Source organism: Balaenoptera acutorostrata, chromosome 20 (assembly GCF_949987535.1).
Source record: "Balaenoptera acutorostrata chromosome 20, mBalAcu1.1, whole genome shotgun sequence".
Lineage (NCBI taxonomy): Eukaryota > Metazoa > Chordata > Mammalia > Artiodactyla > Balaenopteridae > Balaenoptera > Balaenoptera acutorostrata.
In genome coordinates, this window is record NC_080083.1 from 52,717,950 (window position 1) to 52,739,362 (window position 21,413).

The 21,413-nt window shown below is 45.5% G+C and overlaps 1 protein-coding gene across 5 annotated transcripts in view; it reads right to left on the reverse strand.

The window, feature by feature from the left end:
• The window catches only part of RPTOR (regulatory associated protein of MTOR complex 1), a 347,491-nt gene that overhangs the window by 226,666 nt on the left and 99,412 nt on the right, over nucleotides 1–21,413 (reverse strand). The window lies entirely within an intron of this gene.

The following is a 21,413-nucleotide window of genomic DNA, read 5'->3' on the forward strand; positions in this document are numbered from 1 at the left end:
TCCTACATTAAAGACCTAGAGTTACACTAGGAGGTCGGGTGGGAATGGAGAGGAAGGGGCAGATTCCAGAGACGCTGGAAAGGAACCGCAGGACCTGGTGGCTAAGTGGACAATGGCCAAAAGAACAGCGATGCTTTAAAGGAGACGTTCCATGTTTTCTAGGCTGAAAGATAACAAGAATGATGCCCTGTGGTCAGACATGAAGCAGTTGTGACAAGAAACTGGTTAAAGGGGAACCTTGCTCACAATGAGCAACGAATCAAGAAATCTGGGTTCCAGTCCTGAGTTGACTCAACTGGCAGGCACTTGTCCATCCAGGCTGCATGCCCTCGCTATCAGGTGAGGGTGACGGCTTTAAAGGGTTATGAGAGCCCTTCTGGATCTAACGCATCCAATTTTAGGATGAATTCCAATCAGAAACGATGAATCTGGAGACAGTGAAATGATGTTATAGACTGTCACAGACAAACAACCTGGGAGAGACAAGAGGTCAGGCCTGGAGAGGGGCCCAGAAACCACAGCTGTTGTGACTGGCGAGGAAAACGGATCAATTCTCTAAATTAGTGTCAGATCAGTGAGGGGAGGGGAGGGGACGGGAGAGAAGAGGAGTGATGGGCCCCAGAGGAGGGAGGCGCCAGTGCAAAGACAGAGGCAGAGCACTCAAGTTGCCCAGTTGCCATCGAGCAGTTTGGGCCGACCTGGGCTTAGGGGGGAAAAACATCACAGGGGCACTTTAAGGATGAAAGACTATGGACCAGGGACAGTGTTCATTGGTGGGGTGGGGGTGGGGCGGGCGGTCCAGCAGAAACCACTCAAGCAAGCACTCACGCAGCAGGGCTGCACTACCAGGGGTCCCGTGGCCTGCAGAACCCTTGGAAGGACAGAGTGCAGAATGTCACACTGAGCTTCCAGGGACCCGGAGCTGGACAGATCCTGCCCGTGTGAGCATGGCTGATGGGCAGGCCCAGCTGGCAGGGAGTGTGCAGCAGCTCTGGCCTGGAGGGCACGGGGCAGAGTGAGCAGCCCTCAGCACCCTCAGAACTACTAAGCTTCTTCCCTCAGTGATGTTCAACTTGTCCTTACAGAACACTGGCAGCGAACGAAATCTCACATTTAAAATGGTTGTTTTGAACAAATTCAACATGTTCAACACTCCGGCCAGCAGGTAGCGGAGCGGCTGTCCTCACACGGCTCCACAACAGGACCTCCTCTGCTCACAACCCCCAGGTGGCCGCTCTGCTGCACAGAACACTGAAACAGAAGGTTCTGGGAAATAAACAGTGAGACGTAAAGGTTGCCAGGAAACCAGACAGAAAAGAAATATAAAACATGAGAGGGAGCACCAAATTCTTCATTGTCTCTTTCAAAATTAATGAGGGGAAGGACTATGAAATTCATCACAAACCTTTAAAACACAAACAGGGCATCATTAGCATGCAAACAGCAGGCACAGCGCTGTTCATTTGTAACGGTGGGGCACATGGCAGAGGCCCACTGAGGCAGGCGAACTCAGGGAGGGTCACCCTTTTGCCACTGTGTCACTGGAGCTCTGTGCTGCCCGCTCGAGCCAGCCCTCCCCGCGGCAGCCTGGAAGGACGCTCCCTGCAGGCTCCATCTGGAAGGGGCGCCGCCACGGTGAGAAGGAGAACAGCACACGCCCGCCTGATCAGTGTCAGGGCACTGAGGGCACTGAGCCCACTGAGCGCTGCCACCTCTTCTCAGAGATCCTCCTCCTAGAACACGGGGAGACTTAGAGACCGGTCCTCACAGGTCCTAAGGATGATCAAAACGTAACTCTGTACTTTACAAAGGCTAGTCATTGGTAGAAACAGACGGAGTTGGGAAGAACCTTGGAAATTATCAGTGCAACCTTAGCCTGCTGGACGAGGTGAATTATGAACTGCCCCCCTCCCAGGTCCCTACCCGTTGGAAGACAAGATAAACTGCCCTTTCACCACAACATTTGCAGTCTTCTAGACCAACAGCCCCAGGCTAAATGCCCCACTTAAAAACCGGGTGTTTCTGCTGTGCTGTTTCCATGTCACTCGTTGGCATGGAATCTCCCTTGATTCTCAGATTCCAACAACTGAAGGTCATCCTTCCCATCTGAAGGTTTTCAGCAAAATGGGAGATCCTTGAGGATTTTCCCATTAAAATGATCTCACAAAAAGGTTAACGTGTGTCAGAATATTGGGCCTCTGATGGGAATCAAATGAATAAAAAGCTACAATGAACTGGTTTAACATGCTTTATCACAGTCACAACTATACTACTCATTTCACTAAAATCTTTCAAATCAGCTCTATGATCTTGTGGCCAAACTCCAATTACTGGAAAGCAAATCGAGGAGCCCCGTATTTGCCCCATGAAAACTGAAAGAATATTAACGTTTTCTCTAATTTGTCATCAACTGGTTATGCTGGCCCCCAGAGATGCGGCTAAACAAAGGTGAGAGTGAGTGGGAAGGACATGACTACAGGGAAGACGGGCTCACCATTAGGGCCAACGAGTCAGACACAGAACTCCATGGAACATCTCTAAAATGGGAAAACAAATTACCATTCAATTTCAGCTATCAACTCTGTACACACTGGTGAAATAGCTAAGAGAAATAAACTTTGAAAATGGCATGAGTAGAAAAAATGACATGGCAGAGGGTTTTCAGTGGGAAAGATGACCTGGTCCTTACTGGATGGATACCTCTGCAAGCATCGAAGCTTCTTCAAGCACGTAACTGAGCCAGAGCCTGGGAGGCCCTCTTCCAGTGGGCGGCCCTGCCCTCACCTCAACCACCTGGCCAGGTCAGGTCCCCTTTTCTCCTGGCTCAGACATTGACAATTCTGTGCAGTTTCCTTGAGCTACTTCTCTTCCTGCCTCTCAAAGACTAACAACTCTTCTAACTCGGGGCAGCCTCGCCCCCAACACGTACAGGGGAGGCAACAAGATGTAATGGAAAGATGACAGGTGCCTGGGGAGGAGGTGAGCAGAATCTCCTCTTGGGGCTGGTATCCTGGGAAAGGTAAGTAGAGATGATGCTTCTTACCTTCCCAGGTTACTGTGAAAATCCATGCCCTATAAATTATGCCCTAACCACACAGAAGGCACCACAAAGGACATCTTCTTCACACTCTCCTGAGCATACAAAGAAGGGGAGTTGCTGGCAGGCTCTAAAGCCTTCTTTGGGGTATGGGGGGAGCACTCTGGCCTGTCAAGCATTCGATCAGGAACACAAGAGGAATCCCACATGACCTCTGGTCAGGATCGCCATTATCCATGTTCAGGGAACATATTCCTTGCTTCCAGGCACTTCTCCTGGTTTTCTGTGAACCATCCCTAGTATATTCTGTGACTGTCATCTGTCTCACCCACTAGACTCCGTGTTCTACAACGGCAGGGACCACATTTGGTTTTGCTCAGACTCTGAGCTTAGTATAATCCTGATAAACATTGCTGTTGAATGCATGAACCAATCAATGAATCAATGTCTGCTCTCCCTATAAGACTTGGAGTTCATCACCAGTAGGAACCATCTCTTTTCACATCCACAGCAACCAGCAACGTGCCTTGCATATGGCACACACTCAGTGATATTTCGTTGTGCTGAACCAAGTAGGAATGGTTTTCATGCTTCTGCTTTCCCAGTACTCTGACCAGCATGGCGACTGGATTTGGGGTGGCCTCACTCAAACTCACAACAATGATCCTAATGCTTCTAACTTCTCCTGAAGACCCCAGCACTTTGTCCTGGGACCTCTTCCAATCTCCATGTCATCTCTGATATCTCCACCAGGCTAGACAGAGAGGGAAAAAGAATCTTCTTCAATTCATACCAGGGAGAAGGAAAGAATAATAAAAATGGTCTATTTTCACAAGCCAAATTGGAGAAAGGTAATTCTTTAGGTAATAAAGAATTCCTAGTATTCCATACCGAAGGAGATAGAAAATGCAGTTCTTCTCTGGAGAGAATCACTACAAATAACCAGCATGCCCTCCTCGCTCCACAAACCCCAGGTCCCATGAATGGGATGGTGACAACATTACAACACGTGCAGAATTCATAGAAACAAACAGACTGGAAAGAAAGATATTGAATGGTTTTGAGGGTTAATAGACAAGCAAGACTTCTTCCATGCTTCCTATGAAGATTTTCCTGGAGTTTTTAATAGTTTATATCACTTTTAAAGGAAAATTTTCTCAAGAAGAAATAAGGGTGGGAATGTAAATTGATACAGCCACTATGGAAAACAATATGAGGGTTCCTTTAAAAATTAAAAATAGAACTACCATACGACCCAGCAATCCCACTACTGGGCATATATCCTGAGAAAACCGTAATTCAAAAAGAGACATGTACCACAATGTTCACTGCAGCTCTATTTACAACAGCCAGGACATGGAAGCAACCTAAGTGTTCATCGACAGATGAATGGATAAAGAAGATGCAGCACATATATACAATGGAATATTACTCAGCCATAAAAGAAATGAAATTGAGTTATTTGTAGTGAGGTGGATGGACCTAGAGTCTGTCATACAGAGTGAAGTCAGAAAGAGAAAAACAAATACCATATGCTAACACATATATATGGAATCTAAAAAAAAAAAAAAAAAAGTTCTGAAAAACCTAGGGGCAGGACAGGAATAAAGATGCAGACATAGAGAATGGACTTGAGGACACGGGGAGGGGGAAGGGTAAGCTGGGACGAAGTGAGAGAGTGGCATGGACAAATATACACTACCAAATGTAAAATAGATAGCTAGTGGGAAGCAGCCACATAGCACAGGGAGATCAGCTCGGTGCTTTGTGACCTCCTAGAGGGGTGGGATAGGGAGGGTGGGAGGGAGACACAAGAGGGAAGAGATGTGGGGATGTATGTATATGTATAGCTGATTCACTTTGTTATAAAGCAGAAACTAACACACCATTGTAAAGCAATTATACTCCAATAAAGATGTTAAAAAAAAGAAGAAGAAATAAGAACAGTAGTTAGGAGGCACCCCAATAATTAGACAGTGTCTTCAATTAGCTTCCCTGCCTTACTTGGTTCTCCCTGGGAAACCTGCAAGTCTTTGATGTGGAACAGCCAGCAAACCACTAATTAGGATGGCAGGTTGGAATCCCAGGCCCACGGTCAAACAACAGCAGAAGTGTTTCAGAGATTTCCTTTTAAATATCTTAATTGACAGAGAAACAGAGGGAAGAAAAAAGGGAGGAATGTGGGAAAATACTGGATAGAAGGAAGTTTCCATAGTGCAGAAAAACTTTTTTTGTTCCTTGTGAGGAGTAACGCAGATGAAAGCTCTATCAATATTCTGGACATAAAATTTATGAAAGCATATTTCTCCTTGTGAGAAAAAGTCCAGGTCCTTCTGAAGGAAGTGAACACTATAAATTTATCTCAGGCACTTTACAGTTAACAACCCACATTATTATAAATGTTCCATCTCCTAATCAAGCCGGCTTTGAACAGCTTTAGAGACCTGGGCTCTTTTCTCTTCCTCATCTCTTCAATAACCAACACTTCCCAAAACCTGCCAAGGTCAAGGATTCCGAATACTGCTAAGTGCTTCTTAGGAGACTAGCTGGGAGAAGGGGGAGATGGGCAGGGAGGGGAGGAGGAAGAGAGAAAGGTAAGGAGGGGAGAAGGAGGGGAGAGGAGGAGGGCAGGGAAAGATGGAAGTGGGGAGGCGGAGTTCGGGAGAAAGAGAGGAAGAGGAGGGGGGAGGGAAGGAGCAGCAGCTTTGGGGGTGGGGTGGGGGTGGAGCCCTACCCCAGCACCTGAAGCAGAAAACCAATACTGGGCATAAAAATGATTTTCTCTGGTTTTGCTTCTGTTCCTTAAAAAGGGAACAAAAATTAACACCGCTAAATGTATTTGTCCTCAGACTTGAAATGGATTGGTATTTCTTGCTGTTTATCATTAAGAAAGCAGGATGAGACACCTCCAACACCCCTTTCAGGAAGCTGGGAAGCCTAGACCATTCAGATTGAGCGAGCCAGCAGCTGTCCTGCAGGAGGACTGCAGAGAAGGGTGGCCTTCCAACAGCGGCCCTGACCCAGCAGCAGAGCCACCAGGACCAGGTCAGCAGCTGGCCCTCACCTGCAAAGGTGAAGATGCACAGACACAACCAGCAAGGCCTTTCCCAGGTAGAGCCTAGAAGCAGTCCTGCATTTTGCACCAAAAGATGCACAGTCCTTCTCAATAGATGTCTGTGACAGCAAAAAACTGTAAAGAGCCAAACTTCCATTCTTTCGCCCTTAGGAATATACAGAGCAGGGGGAACCTAAGAACCCAAACCAGCCAAATGAGCCTCAGAAACAGTGCTGAGCAAAGGAGACATGAGTGCCACAAACAGGGCAAGCTGACCATGATCCAGTTAGGGTCGTGTTCACACCACACACACACACCACTCTTAAAAAAAACAAGTGAAGGCACAGGACAGGGCTGCCTCTGAAAGATGAGGGGGCTGTCATCAGGGAGGGACTCAAAGGGGCTTTAAAGCCACAAGTCACTTTCTCTTTCCTAAGCCCAATAATGGGTAAAAGCAATTAATTTGATTAATTTCTAAACTGTGCATGTATTTATGTGCATGATTCCAAAATAAGCATAAATGGCCTAATTCACTCCCCACAGCAAAGGAAAGTATATTATTTGAGAGGAAAATAATGCCCAATATCTAACCTAAGAATTCATTCAAAGACAACCAAATGTCTCCAAGCTCATTTATGTTCATGTTTTCATGTCTTCTGAGTATGTGGAGAAAACTGTAAATAAGATTTCTCTGCAGATTGCCTGGCAAAGAAAAACAGATGATTTTTGTCATTGTGTCAATTTAGAGCTGCTTACAAAATATAACGGAAAACATGAAACTATCCCACGACCTGCAATCCCATTCCTAGGTACTTACTCAAGAGAAATGAAAACATATGCCCACACAAAGGCTTTTACATGAACACTCACAGCAGCTTTGTTCATCACAGCCAAAAACTGGAAATAACCCACAGGTGCATCAGCAGGAGGATGGAGAGAAAGGTTGTGGGATGCTACTCAGTAATAAAGGGGGAACGGATCACCAGTAAGTGCAACAATGTGGGTGAACTTCAAAATCAGTATGTTGCGTAAAAGAAGGCAGACACCAAAGAATACCCAGTGTGTGATCATTTGTACAAAGGTCAAGGAGGGGCAAAACTAATCTATGGTGATAGATGGCTTCTAGAAAGTGGTTTCCCCTGGCCAGGAGAAACTGGCTGGGAAGGGGCACCAGGGAACTTTCCAGGTGATCAAATGTTCTTCATCTTGTTTTGAGTGGTGATTAAAGGGGAGTGTACAATTGTCAAAATTCATCAAACTAAATACTTAAGTGCTGTACATGTTATTGTACGTAAATGACGTCTAAAAATAGGTTGTAAAAAAGTTTGTAGAATGGCTTATAAAAAAGGGATGTTCTAAATTTTTAGAGATTTAAAGAGACATGAAATATATAAAACTGAAAACAGGACAGACTTTCTGTGCACCTCCAAATCTGGTGTTTTGACTGTGAATTACTGAGCCCTGATGTGCAGGGCTGTGAGTCCCTAACAGTGCAGAACACCGTCCTGATGCCAGGAGACTCTGGACAACACTCTTTATCACAGCTGGTGCCCCTGAATGACACAACAGGAGACCTGTACTGGGAGAACCCTAAAAATAAGCGACAATGTAACAACCAACATGGAATAACAAACAGCATTCTCATACTGCATTCTAGAAACCGATTAGAAAAGGGAAGGGAAAAAAGATCCCTTTAGCAGGAGCAACAGAAACTCTGAGAAGAATCTTTGTGGAAAAATCCTCAGACCCCGTGGAAAGACATAAAAACAAGCGCAGAATAAATGGAAAAGTACACCCTAGTTATGGTTGTAAAATCGCCCAGTTCTTCTCAAGCTGATCTATAAATTCAGTACCATCCCAATCACAACCTCAACATAACAGTGGTGAAGGACGGGCGTTAGGGGCTTTGCCAAGAGCAAGGAGAGTTCTGGGGCCCCCACTCAGCTCTCCCTGAGGAGAGCTCCCACCTCCCCTGAGACACACCTGGAGTCTCTTGCCGGCCCCCTTGTGCCATGACTCGGAACCACCCTGCCCTCCCGATCCGTCTAGCTGAAGACTCCAGGAGCAACCCTGACTCAGCGCAAGTCCCTTCCAATCTCCCCCAAATCTCCAAGTCGGCCACCCCCGATCCCTAACTCAGGCTCAAGCCTGACCATCACCATCTCCATTCCTGCTCTGGAGCTCCAGAGCCCAGGGCTGACACAGAAGACGCATGAAGAAGAGAGGCTTAAGCCAGGTGGGTAAGCAGCCGCCTTAGAACGTGCAAAAGATGAGCAGGTAGCAGAGGAACTGGGGAGAGGCAGACGGGGGTGAGAGGGACGAACACCCTCCCGCAGGCGGCGGGCTGGCAGGGAGGAACGCCAGACCAGAGGGCGGCTGGGGTGGGGGCGGAACGTGACCCTGTTTTGACTTGTTTGTTGTAAGCAGGAGGCGAGTAAGCGGCACCGGCACCGGAACAAGACTGACCTTGAGGTACCTGGGGGAGGGGGGTGCGGGAGAAGATGGGGGTGCTGGTGTCACAGCAGTGGGAAGGCTGGGATGAGGCGGTTTGGGGAGCGAGAGCAAGGGACTCCAGAGCGACAGGACGTTCGAGTGCGTCTCCCTCACTGACTGCGAGTGTGGCAGAGATGGAGGCATTCGCACCTCAGGAAGGGACGTGATGGCCTGGCATGCACAAGGGGAAGCCCCCGGTGGCCATGGTGGAGAGGGGCTCCCCGCATCATTAAACATCACGGAGCCCCTCTCCCAGCTCAGCTCCTCAAGGGGTGTGGTTGTAATTTATATCAAATAGATGCTCTTTCTTCATAGAATCTAAGAAGCTACAGACTAAAAGACGTGCCACTGCTTCATGCATCACTAGGGGAAGATGCTGCCGACTCAACTTGGCACGACGCTTCCTCATTACCTGGAACTTACACCTGATACTTAGTGAAAGAGCTACTGTAAACTGAATCGGACAGGTTTATCATTTATCACCCTTGTATGGATATGTAAAGAAAAAATAAGCCACAGCCACTGACTCGGGTATTCCCACACTTTCCTTCACGGTCAGAATCCCACTCTCTGTGCCAACTTGCCCCTCAGAGCCATCGACCCACACGATTTCACTCAGTGTCACCCCGTAGACCATGGGCAGGGGGGTGTGACATCTCCATGGCAGTCTCTGGGGGTCTTCCAGGTCACAGACCCCCATTCAGGGGATCTGATTCCGTCCTTTGCGTTCATCATCCGGGACTCCTATTCTCTGCACATGTGGGCCTTACAGCTAGTTGACCGACTGACCCCTGTCCAGTCACACCCCGGAGTCCACACCCGTGTCAGCACTGATTATGACACACATCCCGATTCCAGAGATGTTAACGTGAAGAGAATGGGCACCTTAGAATTGACAGCTGATATCTTCGTGAAAATAGGTTACAAGGTGGAAGGATATTTTCACCAGAGACCAGGAATCATTAAAGAATCAAATGGAAATTATGGAATAAAAAAATATAATCAAGAATTTGGTAGGTTTGCTAAGTAGCAGATTAGACACCATAAAAAAGAGGATTTGAGAGCTATAAAATAGGTCAGCAGGCAATATCCAGAACTGAACATAATGTAGGAAACATATGGGACACAGCGAAAAGGCCTAACATACTCTTATTCAAGTTCCAGGAGAGAAGGGACAGAGGTGGCATTTGAAGTGATACTAATGAAAAACATTAAGCCACAGGGTCAAGAAGCACCATAAAGGATAAAGACGCAGTAAACCACCCCAAGAACACTGCAGCGAAATGATGAAAACTAAGAAAGAAGCTTTTAAGTCGGGGCCGGGGGGCGGGGGTTTACCTTCAAAGGACAAATATTAAGACTCACAGCCAACTTTTTAACAGAAAGGACAGAAGCCTGAAGATGAGGGAGAAACACTTTTAAATTTGTTTAAACTGAAAACAAAAGCTAAAAACCAAAACAAACAAACAAAAAAACACCCCTTTACACCAAAAGAAGGAAATTGCTATAGAATTCTGTGCCCAGCAAAGATATCCTTCAAAAATCAAACACAGGTAAAAGTAAAGCATTTCCAGACAAAAAGAAACTAAATAAATTTGTTTCCAGCTGACTCATACTAAAAGAAATATTAAATAAAGTTTTTCAGGTTGAAGGAAAATGATCCCTGGCAGAAGGACAGAAATACAGGAAGGAATAAAGAGTGTTGGAAAGGGTAAATAAATGGATATATCTAAATAAATATTGAGTGTATAAAACAACACTACTGTCTTGTAGGGTTAAAATAAACATAGAACTAAAACACATGACACTGACATCACAGTCAGGGGGAAAGTGAGTAAAGGTGGGAGGTGAGATGTTTTGAGGTTCCTGCACTGTATGAAAAATGGTAGAAGCACTAACTTAAAATACTCGTGTGCAGAGACCTCTAGAGCTACACTAAACCAACACATAGATGATACATCAATACATAGCTCATACAGTCTTCAGTGTGTCACTAACAGAAGGCGAAGATGGGATGATATTATAAAACCTGATTGCTACAAAAGAAGTCAAAAAAGGAGAAAAAAGCAATAAAACCAGGTGAGACAAAAAGAAAATAAACAATGAAATGGTAGACTTAAACCCAGATGTGTTGCTAATTACATTAAATGAAAACAGACTAAACATTCCCATTAAAAGGCAAGAAAGGCCTGTAACCCAGTAGGTGAATGCAGCCTCCAGAGAGCCTGCGCGCTCAGGGCTTCCTAGGGCAGCTACACTCCTGGCTGCACCTCAGACGGGCCAAGTGGAGGAGAGGGCAGCGTGACAGAACCAGCCTCAGGTCACCCTAGTAAACTAAGACTAGCTCATCCTTTATGCATTCATTTGAAGCCCTTCTGAGTGCTTTGGGGATATGAGGGCAAGTCAGTTGCTTCCTCTGGCTTCAAAACAAAAGTCCTGACAGACCAAGACAACAGCCAAAGGAATAAAAGATCAGGTCCCAAGATATTAAAAACCTGGATTCCTTCTTCCCTCAGAGGCAGACATCCCTGCCGTGGCCCTAGGCGCACTCTCAAATGTTCCTTTGCAAAGCTGGGGCCTGCTCTTTCCTGGAGCCCGCTCCTGCCGTCAACAGTCTCCAGGTCCCCCACAGGCCCACCAGCCCAAAGCCCTCCCTTACAAGCCCAATGGAATTCCACAAGGTCCCTGGTCAATCGCTCTGTTTTTTCTCCCTCAGTTTAAAAGGTGAAAATTTTCGTATCGGCTGAGTAGAAACATACTCAAATTAAAACAAGGAACAGGGCTTCCCTGGTGGCGCAGTGGTTGAGAATCTGCCTGCTAATGCAGGGGACACGGGTTCGAGCCCTGGTCTGGGAAGATCCCACATGCCACGGAGCAGCTGGGCCCGTGAGCCACAATTGCTGAGCCTGCGCGTCTGGAGCCTGTGCCCCGCGACGGGAGGGGCCGCGATAGAGAAAGGCCCGCGCACCGCGATGAAGAGCGGCCCCCGCACCGCGATGAAGAGTGGCCCCCGCTTGCCGCAACTGGAGAAAGCCCTCGCACGAACCGAAGACCCAACACAGCCAAAAAATAAAACAAATAAATAAATAAATAAATAAGAAAATCCTTTAAAAAAAAAAAAAAAAAAAAAACAAGGAACAGTAGAGTTTTAAAAATAAAGGAGCTTCTAATTTTCAAGACGACTAAAACACTGAGAGGAACTGTATAATCCCCATCTCCTACTCCTGTGTGTCCTGCAGAAATCAGACCCAATGCTGTCCAAAACGCTTGCCTCTAAAAAGATCATCTGACTTTAATCGTTAATACAGACTATTCTGTCTCATTAAATAGATAAGAATAAACTCTTGTTAGAGCGAGAGCATTTTAAAGCTGAAATGAATTTTAGAGATTTATCCAAGGTCGCAAGTATTCAGCACTATTAAAACAGGTCTCCTGACTCCCAAGCAAATGCTGTGTTAATTGTTAGGGAGTTATCACTAAGTACATTAATTAAAGAGCAGCTTTGTAAAACAAGAAATTTCTTTAGGGCAATGAAGGCAGGAACACCCTTTCCCCACACTAAGCTACCCCAGATCGCTCTCCCTCTGAGTTCCACATCTGCAACTCTAGGATGAGTATGGAAAAGTATAGACACCACTAGTTAGATAGTCATCTTCCTGAAAAGAGGACAGTAAACTAATGGTCACTTCCATTACCTGCAACTCTCTTTGTCAATGAATTGGGTGTTCACTTACCTACTTTTTATGTATTAAAAACAGTGACTTTTAACAATGATGAAAATATTAAAATTATAAGTAAAACCACTATTTCCTCTCATTTGAGGCTATACCAAGAACCTATAATTATTAAAGAAGTGTCGCCCTCACACTTGCATTCAGCCCCAAAGTGGCCCCTCACACACCTGTGACCCACAGCCAGCTGGAGTCTACACTGCATGTACACACCCCCAAAGCACCGGGACCACTTGGACAGGTACAAGTATCAATTTTAAGATGATTAGCCATCTCTATTCTTTGGGTTGTAAACCCCTTTAAGACAGGCTGTTATCTTCTGACTACAGGATCCCTCACATTAACATTTAAGGTGCTATACATAACCGATGTTTATTTTTTTCAAGATGTTTATTTTTTTTTTTCTTAGAGTATTCAATATAACACTTTTCCTTCCACTAAGACAAACTGATTTCTCACCATTGGTTGTTTTTCTTGGGTTAAATGCCCCTAATAAGCTTAGCTACTTTAATGCATGGAGCTGGTAAACAAAGTCAAAGGGAACAGGTTTGCTGAGCAGAGACTCTTCCACCTGCCCCCCACTGCCTCAGGGTGGTGACTGCAAAGATTGCACTGCCCTCAGGATGCTGCCCTCTGGGCGGTGCTCCCCACTAAACAGCTCTCACCGCAGTTGGTCCTACATACAGAGGGACCAGCCATCTCTGACAGACTCAAGTCAACCTCTGTGGATGGGAGAGTAACAAAAGCTGCCCCCAAGGCATAAATGGCTGAAGGAAGGCCCTGGGCAATAGCCTCTCTAGCTGCTTACATCACACACACACAATGCATGGAAACAAGAGAGGACAGAAGTGGCAGGACGAACTGCATGTGGATTTCACAACCCAGGCCAGTAACATGTGGGTCCTTCTGCCTCACAGTCCCATTCCTACACGAAGTGATACTTGGAGAACAGGTATTTTAAATCAGATGTCTATTATTAAAGTCATACATAGTCATGATTTTTAAATGCAAGGTGTACGGGATTTAGGGTAAAAGTCTTCTTCTGCATCTACCTCAAACTCACCATGACAAATGTTTTGTGCATCATTTCAGGGATTATCTGTGTAACTACGTGTTGGTGGGACTAGAATTAAGCAACACAGCAAGATGTCACAAGGCAAGTGGAAACAGTGAACAACTAGGGGAGCCACAGGCTCATCTCCCATTATGTTCACTCCAGGGCACTTGAACGAGTGGAAGGATGGGCAGATCAAGCGAACGACCAACCTACCTACTCATACATACACGAACACATCCATGTACACAGATGTCACACACACCTACACTATTAATTTGACAAGAAGAAACAGCTGAATTTCTATAAGTTACATATGCATATTCTAAGACTGCTGAATACATTTTCTTTTGTGCTTTGCTTTTTAAACTTACCACATTTCAGTCTTCTCATAATAGAAGTCAAATAGCCTTAGAATTCTGTGTTCCTCCAAAGTTTGAAATCTTTTGGAGGGAGGAGGAGTGGGAGAAGACCCCTGTGACAACATTCTCAATTTCTTCTACATTTATTGATTCATTTTGAGTTTCTATCTTTTCTGAGGTCAATTATGGCCATTTGATTTTCCTAGAAAATTATGCCTTTCATACAGGTTTTCCAATTTATTTGCAATGTTTTCCAAAGCACTCCTTGATGATGCTTTAAATTTCTTCAAATCTTGAGCTATTTCTCTTCAATCATTTATGATCTCTCCTTGAATTTTATTGAAATTTGGCTAAAAAATGTTTTTAATCAAAACAAAGCTTATAACTAAAAATCTATCAAGGAACCTGCCCTACATGCAGCCCTTTAAAAGAGAAACTTCCTTGATGACACTGACACAAGTCCTATATAACCCTCCTGGTTGGGCCATGTGCTTTACATCCTGTTCACAGCAGCATTATTCATAATAGCCAGAAGGTGGATACAACCCAAATGTCCATCAACAGATGGATAAACAAAGTGTGGTCTATTCAGCCAATGGAATGTAATTCACCTATAAAAAGGACTGAATTACTGATACATACAACAACATGAAGCACATGGATGAATCTTGAAAACATCATGCTAAGTGGAAGAAGTCAGACACATAAGGCCACATAGTGTATGATCCCATTTATAATTTTATGCTATGTGAACTTTATCTTAATTTTTTAAAAATCTCCATTATATATCACACCAACAAGTAACTCCTTGACATTTAAGACAGGGTGTCCAGAAACCTTTGTGAAGCCCCAACTCACGAATATCACTGAGACATACAGTTCCCCGTGTAAAATGAAATCAAGTATAACAGAAGTGGCCATTCCCCTCCAATCCATTCTCATTTCCCCCTTGATCAGCACTCTCTCATTTGGCTGGAATATAATTTGACAACTCTTCACAGTTACACATGGTGAGCATACGGTGGGCTCCTTGCCATCTCCAAATTTCACATTCCATTCTTTAGAGCACCACACCTTCTACTTTCTGACTTAGAACCAGCACTTCCTCAGACATCTTTATTTCCATCCTCACACGTCCTCCAGAGCTGTTTACACAGAGCCCTGCATCTTGGGCCTCCAGGTTAACTCAGGAAACCAGCCCTGCACATGAAATCTGTGAATGCCAGACATCTGAGCTGCAGTCTTAGTTTCAAACTGACAGCATTTGGTCCTCATTTGCAATTTGTCACACACACAGAGATAACTGTCTTGTTAAAAGGAACATGAAGATGAGAGACGATGTCCTGGAGAGGCTAGTTAAGGACAGAGTTAAGCCTGTATTTGTCTCTAAAACTACGACCCCTCAAGTAGGTCAGTTCATAGAGGAGAGCAGGGAACAGAGGTGGTTAGCCAGGAGCGGGGAGCTGGAGAGAGGGTGCGCCCCTGGGGGATGCACTTCACAGAGAGGGTCTCCAACTCTCATGGAAAGTAGGGATCTGCCCATAGCGCTGTGGCCCCTCCTGGTGCAGACACTTTCCCCATTAACCCTTCTTCCACACTTACAAATCTTTTTTTTTTTTTAATTTGTTTTATTTATTTTTGGCTGTGTTGGGTCTTCGTTGCTACACGCGGGCTTTCTCTAGTTGTGGCAAGCGGGGGCTACTCTTCATTGTGGTGCGCAGGCTTCTCATTGCAGTGGCTTCTCTTGGTGCCGAGCACGGGCTCTAGGCACGTGGGCTTCAGTAGTTGTGGCTCGCGGGCTCTAGAGCGCAGGCTCAGTAGTTGTGGCGCACGGGCTTAGTTGCTCCGCGGCATGTGGGATCTTCCCAGACCAGGGCTCGAACCCGTGTCCCCTGCATTGGCAGGCGGATTCTTAACCACTGTGCCACCAGGGAAGCCCACACTTAACAAATCTTAAAAGTTACATTTCTAGGAAGTAGCAAAGCCAAAATCCAACCAGCCCAGGTTCTCTGCCTGGTTACCAGGCCGTGAACTCACCCCTCCCCAGAAAGAGCCAGAGTTCTGCCAGTCCCAATAGGCTATTCATCCTCCAGATGGGCTGCAAAATTATTTCCTTCTTCTATTTTCATGTGTTTATTCTGTTTTTAAAAGAATGCCCAGGTCAGACCTCTGAGCTGCTCTGAGTGTTGGCGGAGGGATGGCCAGGCCTTTATGCTCTCTTAGGAAAAGCAGTGAGAGATGGATTTAGTAGGGGAGTTTGGCTAAGATGCTTCAGAATCTAAACTCCACATCCAGAGGCTGTTTCCAATACCTTGGCCTCTGGGGACAGGGCAAGACGGGAGGTATGTGGGCAGGGCTAAAGAGGAGACTTTCAGCTGATGAGCATAAATCAGAATTCTCACTGAACCCGGTACATGGAAAAGCTGTCAGGTGAGCAGTGATTGAAAAGAGGGGTAAAGATGAAGTCTGGGAACACTGTCAAGGCCAGAGCAAAATATAAAAAAAATGTTTGTCACAGGTACAAATCTTAACATTCCGGGCAGAAAGCAATTAAGTGAAACTGTGAAAACATAACAGTTAACCCCAAGAAGACCAGAAGACTTTGTCTACACTGTCATGCAAATTTAATGAGTACAGGATGCAAAGTGTTTCACAGCAGATACTGAATTATGTAAACTGTGAGCCATCCATTCACAATTCTGCCTTTGGCTATGAGTCCTTATTTGCAGTTTGTCACAAAAACACAAACAAGCCCAACCTTAGGACCCAAGGAAAGGAAAGGGCTGGTGAAGGCAAGAAGAGGGAGAGTTGGCTGGCCTAGGGGACAGCAGAATGCGAATGACAGTGTGACAATGGCATTAGGAGGGCTCTCGATCTCCCTTACAGGGCCATTTTCACTGGCTGAACTGCAATGTCAATTTGGGACTTGGGTCATAACATGACTGCCCCAAGCAGAGTCACTACAAGAAACAATCCACCTTGGTCTATTCTACAGATCTCTTTGGAGCACCTCCCAGGTGGGAAACACAGTCCTAGGGCAAACTTGGTTTCTTCCTCGAGTTTCTACATTTGACTCTGAAAATCCCAAGAAAAGGGAGAACCCACTTGCATAAGGTTCTTTGCTGCAACCCCGTAGAGAACGCATTCCAAAGCACTGAAGGGGGCGGGTAAGGAGAGTTGTCTGTATTAACAATACCTGCTGCTCTGTCCCTACTCTCACCCCCCAAAGGGGCAGGCGCCACAGCCTGTGGGTCACAAGCACCGTGACCACCACAGGAAGGAGGCCAGCGGTGGCAAGTCACTCAGCAGTGCAGTGGGCTCCAAAGCCCGACCAAGCAAACTGGACTGAGAGCCCATTCCCTAACACCCACCAGTTCTACAGTCAATCCCAAATGCCTGGCAGCTTGTCTAGCGGCCATGGGATTCCTTCTCCTCGGGGTGGGCAGGTTGAGCTGTCAGGCCCATTTTTGGGAGGAGGCAAGGAGCCTGACTCCAGCATCCTAACCACAACCCCACCAGGAGACACTGCTGCACAGAAGAAGTGTTAGGGTCTGCAAACAGCAGCTGTGCCTAAACCCAAAGGACGAGCTGGCAAATGCCCAAAACACGAACGAAGCTGTCCACTGGCCCTGGCAACCGGCTTCCTCCTCAAACTCTCTCCTCCCGCCACGAGGTAGAATCGTCACTGCAGTTCACTCGCGCATGCTCTGAGAGGATGCAGACGACTCTGTGATCAATACGAAGGAAAGGGTGATTGTCACTTAAATTAAAACGCAACAATTATTTCTGCTCTGATGATGGACTGGGTGGTGGAGGCTTGCTTTGTTCCAGGAAGACACGTGTCCCTACACATATTCCACCTGGCAGGAAACTCTGTGAAAATGCATCCGTCTAACAGTAAAACCAACTTTCATCCCTTGACCGCTTGACAGACTTGAGAAGCACGACGAACTGAAGGGAAGGCTGAAATTGAGAACCTGCTACGTGCAATGCACCAAATGTCCTGCATGTGGTAACTAAGATTGGTCCCGTGAGGATTAACTGAGGCTGTCCAGAACCTTGGCTTCCCCCACAGCCACTGCATGGGCCGCCCGAGGCCTGGCTGGAGGAGGGCGCATCACAGCAAGGTGCCAAAGGGCACTTTCCGTCCCCTTTCGTGGACACGCACACCGGACAAAATGGGCTCAGTCAGGGTCACTTCAGACACCTGCCGGCAGTGGAAGTCTTGCCAAATGTCTTCACCTACCTTAGGAAGTTATCGATATTCCCATTACATTTGTTTTCAAGCCACCCAGGAGAACCGCATTTCAGCCCAAGGAAAGGTGCTGTGGCTTCGCTGGTGGCTTGGAAACTCTTTGGGGAAAGAACAACGGAGAGACAAGACCATTTGTTTGCCATCTTCCACCAGCCCCAGCCCCTAAATCACACCTTGTACTAAACTGCCAGAACCCCCCAATTTGTTAGTAAGTCTTAAAAAGATAAATTCTTCACTGTAGACGCTCAGCTTTATAATCTCCTGCTCCCATCTCCCAATAAAACTTTCAGTTGAGACTTATGTTGAACCGAGTGAGGTTTATTTAACTGCAGGATTTTCAGCTGAAACAACAGTTGGCATTTTTCCTTCAATCTCCCGCAGAAACACAAATTTATGTACCTACAAGGTAATAAGGCAAAGTCTTAAATTTAATCAGGAGAAATATTTCGCCCATGGCAAACTGATAAATTATTTAGAAAAGGGCTCAATCGGCCTGTCAAGGAAACCTGGGCCAGATAGTCCAGCAGCTTCAGAAAAAAACATCATCGTCATGGTTTCTCTAAATTCCTTCTTGACCCCAAATCACCTTTATCAAAATGTTTAATCTTGAATAGTTAAAGCTAGAAAAGTAAAGAGGAAAAACCAGAAGGACTGTAACACCAGGAAGGAAATCAGCTCATCAAGGTACCACTCTTATAATGCTTATAATGGTTTTCAGTGGTTGATTTTCTGCGCTCCCTGGACGAGATGGAAGTCACAGAATTCCCCAGCCTGCTCCCATCCACGGCAACATGGAGGCATGCAAAGATTTCTGCAAACACTAATGAAAATGACCTTATTTCCAGTGGCCCAACCTTTTTGAGTCTTGCCGTACAGGACACAGGGAGAGAAAACCAGATCTATGGGTATCTACATCAAAGGTCTAGAAATTTAATAACGTTCCCATTGTTTTATTGCAGACGCAGCCAACCTCTCTCTATTACTGCAGAAAACTCGAGAGCCCTGTAGAGTGCAATAAAGTGGTGTGTGTTCTGCTCTGCAATGTTTCAAAGGACCCTGATTTATAGTTAGGAACCAGGTGCCCACGCACAAACATCTGAGCTTGGTGACTGCCTCACATTTTGTGCAAACTCTATGAGGCAGCATGAGGCTGCCACACTCTGAAAACCACACCATCGGATGCCAGGCCTCCCTCCCTCTCCCGTAACCCACGTGAAGGTGTGCAGAACAGAGAAGTGTGCACTTGCACCAGGACACGTGCCATTATTGCCCAGTGAATATTGCACAGCCCCACGACTGATACCAGCGAGCCAGTCAGGTATCCCGCTGCACTGTTACCTTAGGCTTGTCTCTGAAATACACAAGTCCCACTGAGAGTCTGTAGCAGCAACATTTTAAACATTCTTATAGTACTTAAAAATGAATGTAATGGTCTTGGCATTCAAAAAAGAAAATATTAAGTATTCATTGTTGTGTCTGCTTCCTGAATGCAGGAAAAAGATCCCACCCTGTCTGCAGGAACTGCTTCTTTCTAGGCTATAGCTGATACTTTATTCTAATTCTACTTTATAAACCAACCCAGATGGAATCCCACCCCACACTGGTACGCTGGCACCTTTTCCTAGGCATCCAATAATCTGTAAACATTCTCCCTCATTAGCCCTTTGAACTATCTCTCCTTCAAAAAATTACATTATAGAGCTGTTCTTGAAATCCCACTAACTTTATCAAATTTTCTCAGACTAACAACCATCTACCCAGAGGACTATACCCCTTTGTACTGCTACTGGCCACCCAAGGTTAGCCCTCCCACTATCCTGGCAAGGTAATTTCTCAGTCCTATATGTGATTCTACACTGTCATTTTTGGATCTGCAATCATTTCTCTATATATAATGTTACCTGCCTTACATGCTAATGCCTCTTCCAGATAGCATGGAAGAGATCTGCTCATAGACAGAAATTTAGATTAAAAATAATAATAATCCTACTGTAGAAGATTCCATTTATTGTCAGCTAGCATGAACTTACTGATACCTACCAAGCTAAACTAATAATAAAGCTAGCAGTAAATCAACTCTTAGCACACACACACACAAAAATTACACATCACACCAAATGGAATAAACATATAATGTCTTCATATACTAAACATGCATTCTAAAAGACTATATCTTCTATATAATAATTCTTTAAAAGGAAGAAAGTAATTAAAACAGCAGAGACCCTTCCTATAAAGAATACAATCAGTAGATCTGGTCAGGTTCTTTTTTAAACAAATGTGTCTAGCAAAGAGCAAAAGCATGAAGTCAAACCCAGAGGATGGTCAGAAGTAGCTAAGTCAGAAAGGCATTCTTTTAAATTTCAGTAGTGCTGGTTCTCAACCTTCCATCTGCCAGTGACATCACGTCTTCCGATATTACCTGTGCACATTGTCCCACATGGACTATAAGGTCTGTCTACGCCTCTCACTCACCCTTAAGTGCCTGTCTAGCCTGGAGTACCTTCAAAGTCCTCAAAGAAACTATTTTCTACTGATAACACCAGGCATCTCGACTATTTTCAAAGGAACACACCATCTAAATATCTTTCTGGCCCTCATCCAAACACACTGTACTCTCAAGAAAAATGCTACTGAATTTTTATATAAACCACCAAGAGGTAACAAATTTGAGGGAGGAAAAAGCAAAGCCTTTAGACATAGGTGAAAATCTCCACTAAGAAACTGCCTTCTAGAGAAGAAGAGTCCAAGGACTTCCCTGGTGGTCCAGTGGTTAAGATTCCACGCTTCCACTGTAGGGGGCGCAGGTTCAATCTCGGGTCAGAGAACTAAGATCCCACATGCCACGCAGAAGGAAGGGAGGGAGGGAGGGAGGAAGGAAGGGGAGGGGAGGGGAGGGGAGGGGAGGGGGGAAGGAAGGACAAGATTCCATTACTACTGACTTGAAAAGTTAGAAATGCAAAGCACAAGGACACACCAGTGGCACAGAGATGTTTTGTGACATTAGTCACCTGGCACCATGAGCAACAGTAAAAATTACCAAGGGCACCATCACAGGCAGGAACAAATTTATTCCTGGCCATTCTCTTCTCTTGGAATGTAAATAATCCATGAAGAATTCCTAAATCCAGATCACGTGGATTAATAATCCACGAACGAAAATCCCAGGCAAGCAAGTGTTTGCTGGTTCTCCAAGACATTCCCATTAGGCTTACGCCCGAAAAGGAAAAGCAAAGACCCATGGGAGGCATGCCGGCAAGGCCACCTGCTCACCACCCCCTCCTTGTCACGTCCTGTAGATAATTCCAGAACCAGTATCACACAAAGCTTTACGGAAAGGCACCTACATAAACACCCCAGATTTCTAACTTTCTATTAGAATTATTAAATCCTCAAACTAGTTAATGAGAAAGACTAAAGAAAATA